The sequence below is a fragment of the Barbus barbus genome, assembly GCF_936440315.1.
Source record: "Barbus barbus genome assembly, chromosome: 19".
Lineage (NCBI taxonomy): Eukaryota > Metazoa > Chordata > Actinopteri > Cypriniformes > Cyprinidae > Barbus > Barbus barbus.
Window position 1 is genome coordinate 19395091 of NC_136747.1, and position 22795 is coordinate 19417885.

Genomic DNA, 22795 nt, shown 5'->3' on the forward strand with positions numbered 1-22795 from the left:
AAACTACATTTTAAAATATATTACAATAGAAAATAATTTTACATTTTATAAATTTAATAATATTTCACATATTATAGTTTTTAGTGTATTTCTGATCAAATAAATGCATCCCTTGTTCTGTGACCTTTTTCAAAAACATAAGCATGTCTGATACTGTATACCTAAATGTCAAAGGACAGTTACAAACTGAATTGAAAAAATCTTCAAAATATTACACTTAAAAATTACAAATCAAATCACATAATTGTCAATTTTAGTTGTTTATTTGGTCTTAGGCCTCTTGATAATTGTCTTCCCTTTTCTATTATTATTTGTAAATTGATTTACATGCCTGAGCTTGACCAGCACATATTTCTGAAAGTCTTTAATATTCTACAGAAATCAAAATACTTGCTTAAAAAAGGGTAATGAATAACAGAAACCACCCTAGTATTCTCTCTCGACTTATCAAGTGCAGTTTTCCATTGGACTGGAATAATTCCTTAACTCTCCAGCAACTGAAATATAATATTGTCGCAGAGTCTATCAGAAAAAGACTACTTATTACATTATCAGTCATTATGGCAAAGGCAGAGCTGATTTCTGTCTTTGTCAGTATATATTAATATTCCATCTGCACAGAAAGCTGATATAAGGCACGATTCAGACAGTAAACATGACTCAGTAACTACTCAGATGGGCTTGAGCCAAGAGCTGTACACACATATTCAACTGAACATGTTTGACACATTTAACATTTAAACTAAAAAGTATGTCAACTTATTATTGCTTTTCCACACTAGCACATGCAGCAGCCAATCAGTGAAACTTTCGAATCATGCATTAAAGTCCTTTTTACATTGATGCATGTGCGTCAGACACTCCGATATATCTGATACCCCGGAGGGGAAATCTATAACAGTTATGTAACCAGAACCACTTAAAAAAAAGGCTGCAGAAAGGATAATTACACAAATTCTCAGAATGCTAATGAAAAGGTGGTATTGTTTACAAGTTCAGTGCAAATATATAAGAGAAATATGTGTTGTTATACAAAAAAAAAAAAAAACTATTTAAGGTAGAAAAACATACACTACTGTTCAACAGGGTCAGTATGATTTTTTTTAATTAATACTTTATTCTTTTAAATGAATTAAAGTGCCCCTATTATGGGTTAAGAAAGGTTTATATTTTGGTTTTGAGAGTCCCCAACAATAGGTTGACAAACATGCAAGGTCAAAAAACACTTTCATTGTCTTATAATATGCATTTATTTTTACTTTATTTGCTCAACGACTCCCAAACGATTCCTTCAACAATGAATTTTTACAAACCCCTACATGGGATAAATGTAGGGGTTTGTGAGCGCAGTGCTGCTTTGTGTACAGCGTTACCGGGGAGATATTTTATTGCTCCAAAAGCGGCATCTAGTGGCAAAGAATGAATTTGCATTTTCATTCAGACCAATGAGAAAAGACCAAGAAGTGGGTGGGAAATATGCTAACATTTCATGATGACATCAACACGAAAGGGCTTGGGATTCGTTTTAAAAACGACTCATTTCAATGATTCAGAGACGATTCTTTCTTTTGAGAGACAATAACTTTATACACGGTGCACTGTCAGATTTAAAACTTGGCTGGGTGTTTTCATTCACTTAGAGTTGTGTTACACACTGCATGAAAGGTCATTTTCAAAAATCCATGATCAGGGCACTTTAACTTTAAAGATGCATTAAATTTGTCAAAAGTGACAGAAAAGTGACAGAAAAACATTCTTTTGATCTTTCTATTCTTAGAAGAAAGAAAACAATGTATCAAGGTTTCCACAAAAATATAAAGCAGCTCAAATGTTTTCAGCATTGATAATAAAAAGAAATGTCTCTCAAGTACCAACTCAATGAAGGATCATGCGACACTGAAGACTGCAGTAATGACTGCTGAAAATTCAGCTTTGCTATCACAAGAATAAATTCCATTTGAAAAGTATTCAAATAGAAAACCACTATAACGGTAAAGAGTAACAATATTACTGTTTTTTCCTGTGTTTTGATGAAAAAATGCAGCCTTTGTGAGCACAAGAGACTTCTTTAAAAACTTTACTGACATCAAACCTTTGAAAAGTAGTTGATCTTTTACCATGAACACTTCTACATTAATATGTGATATTTATAGGGCTGCAACAACTAATCGATAAAATCGATTATTATCGATTATGAAAATCATCGACAACGATTCTCATTATCGATTAATCGGGTCTGCCCACAGTGCACGTCCAACTTCAGCTGGTTAGTCAAATTACGGCACTGAATAATGCATTTCTATGGACAAAATGCATCTAAAAATAGTGGAGGAAACAGAATGAGATTCTGCCGGAGAAGCACGTGATCCAAGCTGCACAAAACATGATAATTCTTTATTTTAAGCTTTAAGTTAATGCATAAGAGTAATGGCTTGCCCTGTCAGGCGCTTTGACAGATGCGTGTGCGTCCTCAGCGCAAAAACGTTCAGTTTACGGTCATATCCTTATCTATAAATGCCACAAATTCACGCGAGCATTTCCATTTTTGCATAAAGGTCCGTCCTGACAGTCTGTGTTAAGTTTAAAATACCGAATGAGCGCCGGCGCGGCGGGCGCGCGCACGCGCGTCAGACGGACAGAACACAGTAGAGAGGGAGACAATTAATAGGCTTTTCAGCGCAAACATATCCACTGTGCTGAATTATCTGTTGTTGAAAGTTAATTTAAGGTTTAAAAGTCAACATGCAGTGCGAATATTTTATGAGAGTAGGAACTTTAAAGGGATAACAGCGTCTGAATATAAACATGAGACGCTCCATAACGGCCTTTTACAGGATAAAGAAATGACGAGGTGACTGTGATCAAAGTAGTTCCTGCAGAACATTACTCTTACCTGTTGGTTAACACTGAGTTTGTGTTTTTATTCGTCTTTATTATTATCTTTATTATTTTTATTTTTAATAGAGGTTTAAACTATATTAAATTTTTACAATGCTTAACAAATTTATGTAAGTTTAACAACGTGTTTATGTAAGGTTTGTGCCACTGCTGCTCTAAAGTAACAGTATTGGTGATAACCAAAATCATTTTTCGGCTTTCTGTACTGGTTAGTACTCCAATATGTGTAAGCTCTTTAGTAACAGTAGTAGGCTATTTTTAATGCTATAATATCATTATTGCTGTTATGTATGAAAGAAAACCAGAGCACTTATTTTTTTTTGTATTTTTATTTGAGTATTTTTTTTTCGCGATACCCAATTGCAGTCAAAAAGTACATAAACAATACCAGCAAGAATGCAAGCTGTTATGAGGCCATTTTTTATTATTATGTCTAATAAATGACAATAACATTTTTAAATTTAAACAAATTTTTGACAAATTTCTAAAATATGTTTTCTCTTTATTATGATAAGTGGTCTAATAAATTAAGCACTGTATGTTTTCATAGCATTCAGTTGTCACGTTTGTTTGTAGGACATTGGGCAGAATGTGGAATAGTGTTTTTTTTGGTCAATATTTTTTAATCCGATTAATCGAAAGAATAATCGGCCAACTAATCGATTATCAAAATAATCGTTAGTTGCAGCCCTATATATTCTAACATTTATATGTTTTAACTTACAATACAGTTCACAGGTCACATTACAACAACAACTTCACAGAGGCGTGTAAAACAGTAATGGTGACGTATATTGCTTACATAATATGTGGTCTGAGCATATATATGGGCTTACATCAGTTCACTTTATTTTAAACTCAGTATCTCACTCACCAAACAAGTGTGGATACAGAAGAAACCAGCAGCATCTACTGGCAGAGCCATGTCAGTGACAACACTGTTCACTTTTCACAACGACCTTATATCTTCGCTGTTACATCTAGGTCCTTTAAAAACTGAAAAATCAGCAATACCATACTATATGGCAAGAAAAAAAGGTTTTATCATAACTCAAATATCAGAGCATATCTCACTCCACTAAGATAAAAGGTAGAGGAATCTGCAGAACTCCAGTCTAGCAATTATTTAGGTAGCTCCAAAAGTTTCAAAAGTAATGTTTTTTCTGCCAACTGTACCACGAAATATAACTTTGATTTTTAGCAATGCATTGTATATGTGCTAGGTTTCTTAACAAAAATGTTTTTTATTTTCAATTTGCATGCTTCTAAAACCAGCCCAATGCAGAAATGCACAAGATCAACGAATGTAGGATCAAAAATTATAATGAATTGAGCTAAGATCAAATGTATGTGCAAATGTCTAAAGATTTAAAAAATCTAAATACGAAAATGACATAAGTCTTGTTTTCTGAGAAACCGTTCAAAATAAAGTGAGTTTATAATTTAAAAAATAAAACTGCCAGTGGTCTTTGAAAAACCAATTCAATTCAAAGGGAAAACAAGTTCTTCACAGATATTTGTTCTTGTTTTAAACATAAATTCACTTAATTTTGTTTAATTTATCAGTAAACAAAATTTCATGTTCAATTTAGATCTCAAGTAAATGTATTTGGATTTAAGGATATTTAGATATTTGCACTGGAAAACAAAACTAAAATACTGAGGAAGATATTACTGCAGCACATGCAACTTTTAATACCATGAGTTTATGAATTTATGATTTTTTGCTCCGATTTAAGGCTTTAATTTGAGGGAGGGCTGAAGTAAGACTTTTTAAGACCTGCAGAAACCCTGTTAGTGGTCAAAATTCTTTCTAATGACAACAAGCTTGTTTAACTCACAAAAGTAGTTGAGTGTCTCCTCAATCTGCTCTGAGGTGAGGTCTATGCGTGTGTCGGGCGAGATGAGAGGTGTGTGGATCCAGTCGTCGTGCTCATAGCCGTACACACAGTCTGCCCTCAGCCTGTAGACCGGCAACTGCTCCTCCAACAGACTGATAATCTCCACCTCAGGGAGCTCTGTGCTGTTACAAACATCTACGACAGAGAGAGGCAGAGATGTGGAAATCAACACTAGTACATCACTAGTACGAAATAACACACATTCACACACGTTCTGACCTGTGATTGTTTCTGCGTCCCTATAGCGGGCGTGTGGCACTAGAGGCACTGGTTCCTCGGTTCCTTCGCCTACATACTGCTCTTCTGGGATGGGTCCAAGGTGTACAGGTTCTGCAGGGTCTGTTCTCGAGCACTCAGAACTGGACTCGTCCAGCTTGGCAGCTTCTCAGTGAGATACTACAACATGTCCAGCTTTGCCCCTCTGTGAACCACACAGACCAATGAGATCAAAGATTATAAAACACATAAAAAAACATAAGTATATGCTGTTTCAGGCCTGATTCAGTATTAGTTATCTAAGGTAAATTATAAATTGCAGATAAATTATTTCATTAACAACCACAAACATGTAGGCAGGTTTGTAATTGTTGCAGTTATCAAGGTTTTTTGTTGAGAAATCGATTTTCATAATTATTGATAGTTAGACCACCATGAGGTTCCTTTAAGGTAATCTAACAGTGGACAGAAAAAAAGATACAGTCTATAATGCAAGTAAACTAAATAAAATAATAAATTATTTCCTTTGCCTTTTAGTACAATGGGAATAAAAAGTCAATTATTTAAATTTGCAAACAACACATTGCCTTTATAATATCATGCTTTTACATGTACACACACATTTTAAATGACAAACATGCTCAGATCACAAAATCCCTGTAGAATGAAACTCATGAATCATCTTAACTATAGAGAATTATAGAAACTATTGTAGTTATTAGCACTGTGCACATACTGATTATAAATCACAAAGAACATCTCTCACCCACATGCATCGTGTCATCGTAAATATCATGCAGGAATTGTAAAACGAGATCACGTGGTTTGTTTTTGTAATGGGCGTGTCTACGCATGTGTCGTCATGACGTTCCTCCGCATCTTCTGCGGTACCTACACCTTACGTAAACAAACTGATTTTAAGTCATTAAAAATGAACATCTGTATTTCACTATAGTCCACCTTTTAGCTACTGGTAGATATTATCAAACACGATAATGTCACGACTGTGATAGTGTCTATACAAATGAATCTGCTTACTTACAAGGTAACTCCGGTTCGTGTGGAAATCATTTAACGTTAATACATTATTCGTCGACCGGATGACGCGCGCACCACAGATGAACTGATTTCTCCAAAAATGACAGGCGTTAGTCACCTCAACCATAAAGCACAGACTTCAATGTTGCTTTTGTCTCTAAAGAACCGAGAGCCTAGTTTGTCGGATTGTTTCACTACACCGGGATTGTTACAAATGTCTTCAACAGTAGGCGTCGAATCTCCCAAACCACTGAAGCTTAATTCTCAGTTGCTCTTATTCATCATCCTGTCCCTCCTGTATCTCATCCTTTCATTCTCAGTCTGGGAGCGCCGCAATGTTTGTGACGTCGCACGTCAACCGATGCCCGCGCATGCCTCGCGCTCCTGCAGCAGCTCACAACACCAGAATGTCACACAAAGGACGTGACAGTTTCTCTGTAGGCCTATACGATTACTGGGCTACATTTTAGAGCTTTCGTTATTTAATTTAATTTATGTGTTTATTCATTGATACTAGAAACAGGAGAAGGTATATTTGGAAATGACACCATCATTTTTATGCCAGACAATCTGCAGACAAATCTGTTTATATTTTTAGATGTAACTAGTCAATATTTCTTTTAATAATATTCTTAATGTTAACATATTTTTTCACATTTTTACTTAAGTAGGTCAGGAGTCTCATTTAAAATGATTTCACAAAAAGCGCATAAGTCTTTTAGATATAGCATGTCACACTACAGCACAATGTTGTCACATGCTAACTTCTGGTGTACAGATAATGCTTCTTTTTATATTGCTTTGATATGGTTGAGTAGTGCTTTGACGTTCTAGATTTGAAACTTGAAAAGGAAAGTTGGCGCACCACAGCTCCAAAAGTAGAAAAATGGCCTATTTGTGACCTTGGACCACAAAACCAGTCATTAGTAGCACGGGTATATTTGTAGCAATAGCCAACAATGCATTGTATGGGTCAAAAATGATCGATTTTCTCAATATTTTGATTTTATTGCACCATCAGATTCCAGATTTTCAAATAGTTGGATCTCGGCCAAATCCTAACAAACCATACATCAATGGAAAGCTTATTTTTCAGTATAAATCTCAGTTTTATTGACCCTTATGACTGGATTTGTGGTCCAAGGACACATTTATTTATGTTCTCACCACAGGTTGATAGACTATCTGATGAAGAGCTCGAAACATCACCTATGCTGAGAACATAAATATTTTTCTGCTTTTGGAGCTGTGGTGTGCTAACATTGCTTTTCCTGTTTGAAATTGTTTTTGTGGTTGAGCAGTGAGCACCCACATTAAGCTTTTGGCCTGTTGGATGTGCGCACTCTGATTGCCAATCTTTCAAGATTTGAAACTTGCCTGATTATGATGATAAAATAATGGAAAAAATCTCTAAGGCTACAGAGTATTTTCTGAAAAGGAAAATCCAGCCGGAAGGAGACACATTACATATTAAAATCACCAAGGAAAGAGTTTATTAGCATATTTAGCCTGTCGTACATGTCTACAAGAACAGATTGATAGCTTGAGGTCTGTGTGCTAACGTGCTGATTTTGCACGTAGGGTAAAAGTGTGTGTGTGGATCTATTTCACAGCTTTGCTGCTGAGGTTGAGTGTCCTGTGCACACCAGAACTGCTTGTTGTGTATTTGTGGGGCAGGGTGGGAATGTGGGGCAGGACAGGTTCAAGTGGAGGAAGAACATGGCCGTCTTTGCGTGAAAGCGCACGGATCTCATCATTGAGAACCTCGATGTCCTGTGATTGAGCCGCTACCAGCTGCTGCAGTCTCTGCAGTTCCTGTTTCTCAACCAGACGGCCTCGGAACTGACCCACGTTAAACAAACACACACACGTTTTGAATGTCTGAGGAGTGTCCTGCATATACTGTACATTCACAGCTGCAGGTGCTGCTACTGCTTCATTTGTGAAGAAACTGCTGTAAATATTGCAGCAATTCAAGATGGTTTTAAACTGGAATTGAGTAAACTAAATCATGTCAGAAGTTTGGCTTAAAATGTGAATAATAAATGAAAATACCGTCTTCTGCTGTCTGTTCATCCAGTGCTTTTTTCTGGCTGAGCAGGCTGTTCATTTTACGTAGTCTCTCTGTGTTTTGCTTTGTGATTTCTGTCAGTGCCTCTCTTGCTTCTATAACTTTTGCCTGGTTCACACACATAATCATTAAAAACTGTTTAAGAATTTGGCATAATTAACATAAACATTGGTTCATTACATATACCTTAATTCACACTAAATATGTGAATAATGACAATAGACCATAATTCACATATTAACTCTGCTAAGAATTTCATACTTTTATTCAGCAAGTATTAAATTGATCAAAAGTGACAGGAAAGATATTTATAATATTACACAAGATTCATGTGACACTGACGACTGGAGTAATGAGTTTGCCATTATAGAAATACATTGCATTTTAATATATATTAAAATAGAAAACAGTTAATGATGATAAGATTATCATTTGCTGATAATATTATAATAATATTTCACTGCATTACTGTTTTTATTGTATTTTTGATCAGAGACCTTTTTCAAAAAGCATTAAAAAACCTTTAAATGGTAGTGTAAGGCAAAGGTAGGATGAGTGTCATTGTACCTCCCAGTGGTTGAGCTCTTTTGTGTATTTGGCGTCTTGTTCTCTGATTTCCTGTCTCATCTCCTCTACTCTCCTGTTGCCTGACAGTGTCTGCAGAACCTCAAGGTCAACCAGCTGTCCGAACTTCTTGAGCATCAGCTGCTCGCAACGTACTTCCGACCCTGCAAAGAAATATATTTAATGTAACACAAACTGAAACTCAAGTTTAAGAAAATATATTTGTCTCATCCTTCAGTTTGTGAAAAAACACACTTTATAGTATATTTTACAACTAGCAGCAAGTGTGTGGTTTGAAATTGTCTCTGACCCTTTATTCTGGTCTCCATGTCTTTAAGGTCATGTCTGAGCTGTACGTGTTCCTGCTTGGCGTGTTTATAGAGCTCTCGCTGTTCAATCTTCTCCTGCTGCAGCTCTTTAATGCGCTTCTCCAGATGTTGAAGATCAGCTGTGTTCAGGACCAATGCTGAGTCAAGCTTACCCGGTAGCAGACCATTATTCACATATTCAATCTGCTCAGACAGAGAGAAGGAGACAGAGAGACTTGATACTGGAAGTAAATTACACTTTAGCAGAGACTGAGATGGTAAACAAATGAATGATATAACACAGAAGATAATCAGCGCGTAATTATGTTCACACCTGATGGAGTCTGAGTGGCACCACCACATCCACTTCATTCAGCTTCTGCTGCTTTTCTCGGTTAATGAGCTCCAGATCACCCTCTGCTGCTTTACGATTGTTCTGCACAATATTCTCCTACAAAAACAAATGTCCTGCTCTTTAGGCTGTTCTGTTGAAAAAGAAATAAAAAGAATGTTTCTCACTTTCTTGGTCAGTGTGTCATACTCCTTCTTTAAACCGTCAACAATTTTCATCTCCTCTTGCAGCTGCTCCTCCACATCCAGACGATGTTCACACAACCTCAGAGTGTTATCAAATAGCTCGGGATCACAGTCTGAAACACACACACAGGACATATATATTTCATCATTTATATAAATATATATGTTTAATGTTTTTGAAAGTCTGAATTTATTTGTTTAAAAATACAGTAAAAATTATATTGTAATTTAAATAATATTACAATTTAAAAATCCTTCTTGTGCTGGTGCTCAAGAAACATTTCTTCTTATTATCAATGTTTAAAACGATTTATTTATTTGAATTTTTTTTTACATTGTAATTGTTTTTACTATCACTTTTGAACAGTTTAATGTATCCTTGCTTAAAAAAATATTAATTTGAAGAAAAATCGGATGCCAGTTTTACTGACCACAAACTTTTGAATGGTAGTGTGCATAACGTAATGTCTGTTATATATTACGCACAATGCACAGGTGAACAACAGGGTGCAAACAAGACATTTGCTCTCTGAGGAGCTGGTTGTTGATCTTACTTGGTGGACACACACTGTCATCCAGGGGAACTCCAGTCTTCATAATCCTCATCTTTATCCCATCTGATTCTTCTTCAGAGTCTCCATCGCTGTCATCTTCCTCCTCTGTCACATCACCACCTGATGGAAGGAGGAACAAAATTGATATTACATTTGAATTAACAAAAACGTGACTAAAACTAAAAGTATTACAAACATTTTGTTAACTGAAATAAAGCTGAATTAAAACACAAATATTAGATGAAAAACTTAATTCATTAAAATTAAGAAGCACTAAATTTGCTAACTCAAAATAAATACAAACTAAAACTAAAATAAACAAATTAATCTTAAAATATAAAAAAACAAAAAAACACATAAAATAACAAAAAATTAAATAAAAAACTACAAATATAAAATAAAAGCTAATTCAAAATAATCAAAACTATATTAGCATATAAATAATACTAAAAAACAATGAACAAAATTATTAATGAACAAATAAAATAACAAAATCCAAGGGTCCTACTCCTAACACATTTCCTTTATGCAAGATATGTCTTCTTTGTATTAGTTTCAGGGTGAAATTTGACTTTTAGACAGGTTTTGTGAGATTCACCCAGTGAAATACACAAAACACTTGCTGCTCACCGTCACGTCCCTGCGTTTCTTTCTTCTTTGTACGCTTGATCTTTTTCTTAAACACTCTGGTGAGGAATTCCTCAAACTTGTTGTTCTCCCCCAGTGAGGCCTGAAAAGTGGCAGCGATTGTTTTCTCCTTCCCTTGAAGTCTCAGGATGTCTCTCTTCTTCAGCTCCATCTGCTTCTTATTTTCATGCATCTTGGTCTGACAAACAAAATGCTGAACATGAAACTATTCTGCACTGGATACACTAAATACACGTGCAAATGAAAACACACCCACCCTGATTTCTTCCTCTTCCTGTATATAGGTGGTCAGTCGCTCCTGTAGTATGTCCTCCCTCTTCTCAAACTCCTTCAGAAGCAGCAGCTCCTCAAAAAGCGTCACATGTCTCAGATCAGCCAGTTTCATGTACACATCCAACTCCTGCTTCTCGTGACGCAACACACACAACTCAGCGTCGAAACGCCACACTGCATCCTCCATCTGCAGAAAGATTGAAAGAAGGATGGTTTGAAGGATTGTGCTAAATAAAATCCCCCTTGATGTTCATAACACTCCAAACTCACTTGTTTAAGAAGTTGGTCTTGCTGACACAGGTTTCTGATCTCCTCAATATCTCTCATCTCTTTTTCTAGCTCTGTGAGCACCTCTTCCTGCTTATGAGAGTGTGTTTCCTCACCTTTTTTCTCTATGTATGTGTCCTGAGCCTCAGTGTGTGTGTCTTGCGGCTCTTGTTCAAGCAGCTCCAGGATGTTCTGCCCAACCTGTTGTTCTTCCAGGCCAGTGGAAGCCATCTTGTCCCTAAGAGTGGCGTAACGCTCCAAGGTGGCCCGGGTGTATCTGTGTTTCCTCTCTGGCATCTCGCCTGACATTAAGACGGGCACAGCTGGCAGTGGACGACGCTTCTCAGGTGGCAGGTGCTGCTGGACCTCCTGTAACTGCACCACCTGGGCTTGGAACTGAGACACAATCTCCACTTTACTGTCCCTAAGAGACATCACACGGGAGTTCATCTCAGACTTCTTCTCAAAGATCTGTAACATATAGAAAAGTACATAGCCCACCACATGCAAACATCTGTTAAAACATTTGGTTGAAAATCCACAATATTATATAAAGAGGTTGTCATAACAATGGTCAGTTGTTGTTATGAGATCCACTTAATGTTTGTATAGCTTTTTTTGTCGAAAAACAAATTAGAATTAATTTTTTTATTTCATTTTGATGAATTTAAAAAAAATTGACTCTCACTAAAATGTTTTTTTTTTGCTGATGAAAACAATTTTGTTGACAAAAGTATGCAAAAAAGGAGAAAATATACTTTACCATTCAAAAGTTTGAAGTTAGTAAGATTTTTTTAAAGAAATTGATACTTTTTATTCAACAAGGATGCATTAAATTGATCAATCAAATAAAATATTTATTTTTCAAATTAATGCTTTTCATTTGAATTTTTATTTATCAAAGAATCCTAAAAAAATGTGTCATGGTTTCCACAAAAATATTAAGCAGCACAGCTGTTTTCAACATTAATAATAATCAGAAATGTTTCTTGAGCAGCAAATCCATATATTTAGAATGATTTCTGAAGGATTATTTGACAATAAAAGCTGCTGAAAATAAAAGCTGCTGAAAATTCTGCTTTGCCATCACAGGAATAAATTACATTCATATATTAAAATAGAAAACAACTGTTGAGTGTAAATTTGAATAATATTTACTATAAAAAATCTTACCAACTCCAAAACTTTTGAATGGTAGTGTAGACCAGCTCAAACTTTTATTTTGAATAATTTATAAATATTTATTAAAATAAACATTTATTAAAATAAATATAAAAAATGTAAAAAATATTAAAATGTATCAACACATAATGGCAACATCATATTTTATTTATGTATTCTGACTTACATAGTTCAATTTGACTCTCTATAATATACTGCATTTACAATATTACTTCTATGTTATGGAAAGTTTATGTTTCAGTTCAAGAAAGTTTCATTTTTGCTGATACATTTGTGTCGTTCACCTTTTTTTCCAGTTCCGCTAACTGCACTCTCTTCTTCTCCACGTTCATCCGCAGGTGTTCAGGAACAGTAAAGTCTTTCGCTGACTTCAGCTTAAAGTCACCCATTTTCTCCTTAGCCAATCGGATCGCTTCTACATCCTTAGGGTCCTCATAGTCCTCACTAGGCTTAGAGGCATAGCTGAGGAAGCATTAACAATGTTACACACGCACACACATAAACACAGACAGAAAGAGACACATACACTGGTACTTACAGTTCTGCCCACTCTTTTTTCCTCTTCTCTATCATGACTCGGGCTTTCTCTGCCTTCTCTGCAGCTTTACGGAGTTTCTCCGCCTCTCTGCTGGCCAGTTTATGAGACCCTGACTGCATGCTTCCTGACTGCATCACTGGGTCTGTTACCAGCTCATCCTGCACTGCTTAGAAAGAAAGAAAGAAAGAAAGAAAGAAAGAAAGAAAGAAAGAAGGAGAATGATGACTGCACACACACACACACACACAAGTCTAAATGCTAATTTAATACACTAATCCTGTCTCACGTGAAATGTTGCTGGCTTCTTTGTCAGGCTGTGCTTTGCTCTGCCAGTGATCATGTTCCATGGGTCCGCTCTGAGATGCCGCTGTGCCATGCTGGTGCAGGTGCATTTGTATGGCAGACAGAGCCAGCAGCCTGTAGTTGGAGACTTTATGTCCACTCTTAATGGCATGGACTGTGACCGTGTCCTCCACCACTGACTCCCAGAACCTACAGAAACAACAGCAATATGAAAGAACAAACAAAAGCAGTGATGCTCAATTGTTTCTTCCTACAATTCAATTATAATAAATTAAATTCACAAATTGGGATTTACAAAAACAGGCTTTGATTAGTATTTTTTGGTATTTATTTTTATAGCCCTATATTACAATTGCTTCATTTGTGTCTACTTTTATTTTTCCTTAGAGGGTTTATGAGAAAAATCTTTAAATATATAGTTCATTCAGGAACTCATCCTCATGATGTTGTTTTGGACTTTCATTATATGGACAAAAAAATTGAATCATTCCTAAAAATATCTTCTTCTTCTTTTTTGTTCCACAGAAAAAACTAAGTCAAAAAACTTTGGAACAACATTAAGGTGAGTAAATGAAGACAGAATTTATATTTTTAATATATCTACACTACCAGTCAAAAGTTTTTGAACAGTAAGATTTTTCATGTTTTTTAAAGTCTCTTCTGCTCACCAAGCCTGCAGTTATTTGATCCAAAGTACAGCAAAAAATTAAAGGGGTTTAAAGGGGTCATCGGATGCAAAATTCATACACACACAAATGTGTGTTGGAAGTGTGTGTACACATCCATCCTATAATGATAAAAAAAAAATTAAATCCCTATTTTAAAATCCCCTTTCTCAAATCAGGCTGTTCTGAGATTCCTGTCAGAATGACGTAGTTCTGTACAGGCCGCTCCCATGATAGTTGATTGACAAGACCGTCTTACCTTAGACCCGCCCTGAGTGAGCTGAGAGCTGTCCACCTCTGGTGCAGCGGAAGACAAGAAAGTCTCAGATTAAGCGACTGAGGTGTTTTGTTGTTGGATGTAATAATGAATAAAGCAGTCATCATTACTCCCGACTTCTGAGCCGCTGAAGAAGCAGAGGATTAATGTTACTTTCTTTTTGAAGGGAATGCACCGATCCCTGATCTGCCTATATTCACGCGAATCATTCGTGATCCAGCTTCATCTATAGAAGAAGTGAGTATAAGGGTTTTCTATGAATCTTGGCAAATCACCTTTCCTAATAACGTGCTAGTTACCCAGTTTCGCGGCTGAAGTAAACAGTACTGCTAGTCACCCCAGGGAAGAGAGTGTCGGGGTCATCAGAGCTCATTTGCATTTAAAGCAACATGGACTATAATGGCTTGCTAATAACATAGCTGATTTTGACAGGTTTAAAAAGGTGTTTTTTACACTACCATTGAGAAATTTTAACCAAAGTATGTTATAGACTTTTAATTAAGACCCTGAAGAATCATATCAACTTGTGCAAAATGGGCATCCGATGACCCCTTTTAACTGTTTTCTATTTGAATATATTTTAAAATGTAATTTATTCCTGTGATTTCAAAGCTGAATTTTTAGCATCATTACTTCAGTCACATAAGAAAATATTCTAATATTCTGATTTGCTGTTTAAAAAAACATTTATATTATTATTATTATTATTATGTTGAAAAAAGCTGAGTAGAATTTGTTCAAGTTTATCTGAAATAGAAATCTTTTGTAACATTATAAATGACTTTATCCTCAATCTTGATCAATTCAAAGCATCTTTGCCAAATAAAAGTATTAATTTATATAATTTACCCCATTTAGCTTTGATCACAGGAATAAAATAAATTTTAAAATATATTATTTTGCTGTATTTTGGATCAAATAAATGCAGGTTTAGTGAGCAGAAGATAATTTTTTAGAACACATTAAAAATCATACTGTTCAAAAACTTGATACCGCTAGAAAAAAATGTGTAACAGAAAAAGAATGGTGAGAAAGTAGCTCTGGATGGAGGCGTAGTACATGGTCTGTAGTTTGTTAAGGCCGATGCGGTATCTCTCCTCCTCCCAGACCAGTTCTTTCCGGACCTCCATAATTCTGTCTTCTGTCTGTCTTTCAGTCTCCTCACGGAAGCTCGGGTCCAGTTCAAACTCCTACAAGCACCCATAACATATTATGTTAGATCACTGTGTCTATGTAATCATTACCTTGAAATAGGTGAGCGAGGAGGTGTGTGAGATCTATGCACCGAACGATGGAGGCAGATGTGTTCAGGAAGGCTCTGGTTCTGCTCCAGTAATGCTTGAAATCGACTGCAGTTCCGTCAGCCTCTTACGCCGCTCCTGTTTCCTCTGCTCTGCTTCCTTATGCATGCGGTCCAGCTCCAGCTTCTGTTTAGCTGTTTCTATGCTGCACACACACTCTTATGCTAAATAAACAAGCTCCGGCTATGCATGATATTAAAAATGCAAATTCAGTTATTATGTACTCATTATTTACTGGTGTTTTTGAAGCTCTATGATGTGATGGATAAAAATATATAGTTTTTCTTGTTTTTGTGATTAACTGAAATTAAATACTATTTTTCTCTTGCTTTCTCATGATCAAAGCTTAAGATTACATTTACTGGGATCACAATTTATTCATATTAAGAAAATAGAAGTTTCCTGTTTGTAAATTCTTAATTAGTTATACATAGGTCGAAATACATACAATGCTATAAATATTTAATAATAAATAATGAATAACAAGGAAGCATTACTTTTTATCTGGATTTATTTGAACTAAAATCAAGAACAGTGAGAGCTTGATTTTTGAAATCTGATTTTCATATTTATTATTTTTATCTACTTTTCTGTATTCATAATATTATATTATGTGATATTTGTTTAATCCCATCTTTAATTGTTCTAATTGCATTTAACGTTAAAAATCTTGTAAATGGGACACTTTTCTTAAGATAAATATGTTCTCGAGAAAGTTTAATTGTTGTGATCATGAGATAACAAGACATAATTTATTTTAGTATTATATGCATATACACTCACCTAAAGGATTATTAGGAACACCATACTAATACTGTGTTTGACCCCCTTTCGCCTTCAGAACTGCCTTAATTCTACGTGGCATTGATTCAACAAGGTGCTGAAAGCATTCGTTAGAAATGTTGGCCCATATTGATAGGATAGCATCTTGCAGTTGATGGAGATTTGTGGGATGCACATCCAGGGCACGAAGCTCCCGTTCCACCACATCCCAAAGATGCTCTATTGGGTTGAGATCTGGTGACTGTGGGGGCCATTTTAGTACAGTGAACTCATTGTCATGTTCAAGAAACCAGTTTGAAATGATTCGAGCTTTGTGACATGGTGCATTATCCTGCTGGAAGTAGCCATCAGAGGATGGGTACATGGTGGTCATAAAGGGATGGACATGGTCAGAAACAATGCTCAGGTAGGCCGTGGCAGACCCCCAGCAGTGTTCACCTGCAGAGACACAAACACACTCCATCAACAAGCAATATGACCACATAGGGACGCATAAAAAATTGGTACCATACTGGTTATCTTTCGATATTAGAGATTTCTGCATTTATTGGTATTGTTTGATAAGCAACATTTTGCATGTTTTTGTTCTATTTATATTTTGTTTCAGCTTTAACTTTTTAATAGTTTTAGTTTGAATTACAAATAACAACACTAAAGAATTTAAACAGTTGATTTTAATTATTAGTGTTTTATTATTAATTTATTTAGCAAAAACAGTATGTTTTACATCAGCCATTTTATTTATTTTCATTTTATTTGATATTCATTTTCATTACCATGTCTGAAGCCCATTTGAGTGTTGTCCCTCCTTGTTTGAAGTGGCATACAGTGAGCTCTCTCTTTGAAAGAAAGTCAAACACCCTGACTGTGTATGTGGGTGTATGTTTGGTCAGGGTTCAATTTTTCCTTACAGTCCAAGGCTGTAGTGGCCATGAGATGGCTACTTTCAGAAACATCCATGCCCTGAATAGCACCAGCATGAAATGAGAAGAGACACTCTGGATCTTGGGTCTGCAAAACAGAAAATATTCTTATCTGACCTACCATGGAAAACTAAAAAAGATTAAGCAAGCATTTAAAATGACTCACAATGTTGGAGAATGAGAGATCCAATTTCCAAATACAGCCATTAGAGTCCTGTTAAAATCAAACACAAAAAATATTCAGACTGGGCCTTAGTTGCTTTAAAACATTGTCAAAAATAAATAAAAAGCAAGTTCGTTATCTAAAAGAAAAAGATTGTACACCTGAGCAAACCAGATGGAGGTTTCAGGGATGGAGCTCTTGACCATAGAGTACAAGCTGACATTACGGCCTATTATTATCTCATTCATCGGTTCAATCTCAAACAGGCCGCTGTCATCAACTGCATCTGCGGTGTCTATGGTCTCCAGGTTCCAGCCCTGAGAAAACGATGAAGAAATCGCTTTAAAACTTTCAAAAACCAAAACATCTTCACTATGTAATAATTTGTTTCAAATAAGGTTGTACTTTTTAGAAATAGCAACAGTTGAACAGTGAAGTAGCACGATCTCACTTACTCTGACTGCTCCATCAGATCCTATGGTCATAAGTTCTCCCTCATCCAGGTTAAATTGGTAAATGGCTCCACTATGACATGTGCATCCACCTTTACGGCATAATTCCACCTTTATCAGACCCCCCCCTCCCAAAGGAGCATGTTCCCCCACTCTGATCCTGACACAACCTGAGAAAAAAAAGAGAATTAATTTCTTCAAAAACTTGTTCATTTAAAAAGTATGTAGGTTTGTTTGTGTAAATATGCTAAATAAGAAGGTGCTAAACCTTTCCATCAGGAAGCTCCACATATCCTTCTATATCTGTCACTGTTGTTTTTCCAAAACTTCCCAGCAGCCCTTGCAACTTTAAACCAGTGAATGTATTAGCCATTTTCCAGAATCTGAAAAAAAAACTCTCTCAGCACATGTATACACGACCATTAAAAAGGGTCAGTAAGATTTAATAATGTTTTTGACAGAAGTCTCTTATGTTTACCAAGGGTATTATTACATAACTGTTTTCTACTTGAATATATTTTCAAATGTATTTTTTTCCTGTGAATATGGCAAAGCTGAATTTTCAGCAGGCATTACTCCTGTCACACGATCCTTCAGAAATCATTCCAATAATATGTTGATTTAGTGCTCAAGAAACATTTCTTATTATTATGAATGTTGAAAACTGTTGTGCTGCTTAATATTTTTGTGTAAACCTGACACTTTTTTTTTTATGACGATGAACAGAAATTTCTTTGAAATAAATATTTTTAGCAAACAGCGTAAAAGTCTTTAATTTAATGTACTTTAAAATTCTTTAATTTCATGCAACTTGCTGAAAAAAGTACTAATTTAAAAAAAAAATCTTACTGACCCCAAACCTTCCAATATATATATAAAAATATTTTTTCATTAAAAAAATGTAAAGTTATTAAGTGCAAATACATAAGTGAAAAAATGACAGTAATACAAACCTAATGTGCCCAGTGCCAGATGTAGTGAGCTGTCCAACGCAGTCGGGTGAAAAGGTGACCCTGTAGACATCCTGAGAGAAAGCTTTATTGCACAGTGTCACCTGTCCCTGCCTCCAGTCCCACAGCGTAAGCATGTAGTCTGGAGCTCCACCCACACTGGCCAGTAAAGAGCCATCACGATTAAAATCCACAAAGCTGTATGCACTGCCTGTGCCACCTTTGAATTAAACACAAATATGCTAAAACTATGCATGTATGATTCTATCTCAAACCACGTCTCGTTCAAATTAAAGTAATGTTGTCGTAGGCCATCTGAGCTGCTTCTGATGTCCTACCTCTGAGGATCCTGTAAGGCCACAGGGATGGGTACTCATATATGATGATGTTAGGCTGATGGCCTTTCTCTGCCACTGCAAGATACTGCTTACTTGGATGAGTCTTTGAAGAGAGAAATTATATATTAGATCTTATATTAGGTCATCAAGTCCACAAAGCTTGATAAGTGCTATGACCTTTCTCGTGTTGCTCATACACTCATATATCAGGCAATTATTATTTTTTTCCTGTTGCTGTTGATATTTTAATTTGTCCTTGCAGTTTTCATTCACATATAGTCATCTAAATAACAGTATTAATATAACCATAATGGCTCCGATGCCTCCCCCGCTGCTAGAACGGAGGTAAAGCTGCTTTTTGGTGTGCACATCCAATAGGATAAGAAGATTCCCGGCTATGAAGGCCAACGTATGCTCATCCAATAGCTGTAGGTTCCCTCTCCGACCACAGTCATAGCCAAACGAATGTCTGGGCTCAGTTTAAGGAGCAAATGAAATAAACAGATAGTCATGAATCCTCCACCCTTCATCACAGAGCAACAAACTACTACAGGGCATAGGTTTGTAATAATTGCAGTTTATATGTTTTTGAAAAAGTCTCTTACGCTCACCAGGACTGCATTTTTTTTTTATCAAAAACAGTAATATTGTAAAATATTTTCTGTTTTCATACAAATGTAATTTATTCCTGTGACGGCAGAGCTGAATTTTTAGCAGCCATTAATCTAGTCTTCAGTGTCACATGATTCTTTTGATTTTTTTTTTTGCTGATTTGGTTATTATCAGTTATTATTGGGGCACAATTATTAATAATGGTTCTTATTATTATCAATGTTGAAAACATTTTTTGCTGCTTAATATTTTTGTGGAAACTGTTACATATTTACAGGATTCTTTACTGAATAGAAAGTGAATTAACAGCATTTATTTGAAATAAAAATCTTTTGTAACATTATAAATGTCTTTACTTTGTCGTTAATGTCCTTAATGTCACTTTTGATTAATGTATCGTGTCCTTACTGATTATTATTTTTTACATTTGTTTTTACACTTTTGAATGTGTCTCACGGTTTACACTAAAACATTATGCAGCAAAAACGGTTTTCAACACTGAAAATAATAAGAAATGTTTAATGAATCAGCATATTAGAATGATTTTTGAAGAATCATGTGACACTGAAGACAGGAGCAGGGCCGCTGCTGGCCAAATGGGTGCCCTAAGCAGGATTGTATAGTTGTGCCCCCTCCCTCAAATATTATAAGTAAAAAACAACAACAACAACAAAAAAACACCTACTATAGGGGTCAAAATAGAACTTTAATAAAATATCAATGTAAATAATTAAATAAATTGTAATTAAATTGCCTTATTTAAAAATGACAATTGTAGCTCTAGACAGTTACCTATGGCTATTATTTTATTAATACAGTTGTCTGATTGATTTTATGGTCTCAAGCATTCAGAAATCATGCAAAGGAAAATTAAGCAGTTTTACTACAATTAAAGCATGGTTAATTTTTGTAAGGGTTGTGATGTCCACTTGTTTTTTTTTTTAAGAGATTATAGAGGCTGTGTCTCCTATAGTAAAAAGGTGGCCAAAAATGAAAGATTAAGTGGATATTTGAATTAAATATTTGGTCAATAGCCTATTAAACAAGGATATGATCGTCCTGTAAGTGTAACAGCAGCAATTACCAGGCCTTTGTCTCCCATTTGTAATAACATGTAATGTTGAAAAAAACAATAGACGCCATGACAAAATTTGTAATGGTTTTACTGGTTATAATGGGACTTGGTATTGGTTTTAATGGACCCTCTTGGTCTCTATGGTAATTGGTCACCTTCTATTGGTGGCTTGTTAAAACCATGGCGCGTCACAGTTTTTTTTTTGCTTTTTTTGGAGCAACTAGGATGGTAACCCCCCCCTCCCCCCCTCCCGGGAGTTGGTGCCCTACACAGACTGCGTACTCTGCGTATAGGGAGCGGCGGTACTAGACAGGAGTAATGTCTGCTGGAAATTCAGCTTCAACATCACATTAATAAATTACATTTTAAAATAGATTTAAAATATATTAAAAACAGTTGTAAAATTGTAATAATGCTTCTCAATATTACTGTATTTGCTTTATTTTTGATCATATCAAATCAAGTCATGCAGCTTTAAGCATTAGAGAGATTGTTCAAAAATATTATTAAAAATATCAGTTATTCCAAACTTTTGAATACATTTATATACTGAAGTAATATACAGTATGTATTTTTGCTGTGGATACGAGAGGTGCAGCAGGTTCTGTGGGATGTTGGAGTCTGCAGTGATGAAGGGTTTGGAGCACAGTTCCTCATAGCTGTAGTACATGTCTTCTGGGACTGACTTCTTCTGCTCTTCCTCAGGGTTTCCATCACACTCTTCAACAGCTGTCTCCTCTGAAATGAAAACGCCATTAAATCAGGAGTTTCTTATGAATTCATTACGCATTTGACACACAACTGAGAAAATATATAAGATGAATGTGATAATCACTATTAATCAATCAACAAAATTTGCTAAACAATTGCTAATTGTTTGTTTGGGAAACAGATGTCAAGTTTGTTTACTGCTGATGATGACCTAGAGTTAAAACATTCAGATTTTGGTAAAATTGCAAAGGAATTGCGTGAACTTGAAGTATTTGTCAAACACCTTGTATCTGGGTCAAAATAACGCATAGGAAGTGTTATTTAACCTTGTAAAGTAACTTCATCTTAGCTTCTCGGAAGCGTCCATGTTCGTCTGACTGCGTTGCTTAGCAACCGTACACTTCGCGCATTGCGCACTGGGTATTGTAGTCTATCCTTATTTCAACGAGCCCACGTGCGTTTCTATTGTCACAACTTTTACTCACAAAATGTCAACCTCAGCGAATGATTCGCTTATAATCTTTATGGAATTGTTCAATAATTGTTTTTAGCCTTTAAAGCAATTGATACTCTATTAATTAGATTACTAGTCTATAATATTAAAACTGTAGACTAAATGAATTTGCAGAGATGCACTAGATGGCAGTACAGCACAGTGCTCAGAAATAATAGCTGCCATAATAGCACAGCAGTCAAATATAATAGAAGGATTCTGTCCTTTGACATAAGATTAAAACATCATAAACAATGTCCGTTAAACAATGAAATGTCATTCACAGAAAGTCAAAAAAGCTGGCATACAAGCACACAATACACACCCAACCACTACTGAGGAATTTACAACTAGTCCTATATTAGCTCTCCTTTCAAATGTGAGCAAACTCACCTGCTCACACAAAAACTGTGCATCACTCAGCAGTGACTTACAAGCCTAAACACACATTTCTGCTCACACGCACATAAACACACTGTACCCATTTCACACAGCTATTAACAATCCACTCACACACGTCTCTCACAAACTACTACTCGGCCTTCACAAGCACACACATAAGGTTTTTTTTTCAATACTTTGCATTGATTGTAAAGTAGAATGGCAGGAAGTCAGCATCACATGGCGGGGCCCCTTTCCTGCATGTGAGAGCATGTGAGTGTTTTTTACACAGGCCAGTGCAATCATTTCTACTGATCCGGTTATCTAAGAACAAAAAAGCCTTAAAAATTGTATCTGTCTCTGTCTGTAACTC

The 22795-nt window shown here is 35.7% G+C and overlaps 1 protein-coding gene and 1 pseudogene across 3 annotated transcripts in view; both read right to left on the bottom strand.

Moving 5' to 3' along the window:
* Nucleotides 1-6376, bottom strand: part of LOC306885418 (trafficking kinesin-binding protein 1-like) — a 19275-nt gene extending 12899 nt beyond the window's left edge. Inside the window, exons 1-4 of one of the 2 annotated variants that reach the window (XM_079441910.1) lie at nt 6058-6376; nt 5782-5912; nt 5019-5220; nt 4740-4934 (exon numbers count right to left, since the gene is read on the bottom strand). The gene's annotated coding sequence lies outside the window, so the exon portion shown is untranslated. The remainder of the gene's footprint in view (nt 1-4739; nt 4935-5018; nt 5221-5781; nt 5913-6057) is intronic. The other variant, XM_079441911.1, reaches the window with a different exon arrangement.
* Nucleotides 1-21507, bottom strand: part of LOC306885795 (cilia- and flagella-associated protein 44-like) — a 22523-nt pseudogene extending 1016 nt beyond the window's left edge. The window contains exons 1-26 of the transcript in view: nt 21425-21507; nt 19457-19619; nt 19151-19253; nt 18816-19032; nt 18131-18245; nt 17866-18032; nt 17572-17727; nt 17414-17461; nt 17101-17335; nt 16747-16762; nt 15526-15681; nt 15255-15430; nt 13282-13487; nt 12996-13161; nt 12742-12919; nt 11279-11746; nt 10992-11195; nt 10718-10913; nt 10088-10207; nt 9516-9646; nt 9331-9447; nt 8999-9200; nt 8692-8852; nt 7700-7895; nt 5019-5180; nt 4740-4934 (exon numbers count right to left, since the gene is read on the bottom strand). The product of the transcript in view is annotated as a cilia- and flagella-associated protein 44-like (transcript). The remainder of the gene's footprint in view (nt 1-4739; nt 4935-5018; nt 5181-7699; nt 7896-8691; nt 8853-8998; nt 9201-9330; nt 9448-9515; nt 9647-10087; nt 10208-10717; nt 10914-10991; nt 11196-11278; nt 11747-12741; nt 12920-12995; nt 13162-13281; nt 13488-15254; nt 15431-15525; nt 15682-16746; nt 16763-17100; nt 17336-17413; nt 17462-17571; nt 17728-17865; nt 18033-18130; nt 18246-18815; nt 19033-19150; nt 19254-19456; nt 19620-21424) is intronic.
* Nucleotides 21508-22795: the final 1288 nt, after the last annotated feature.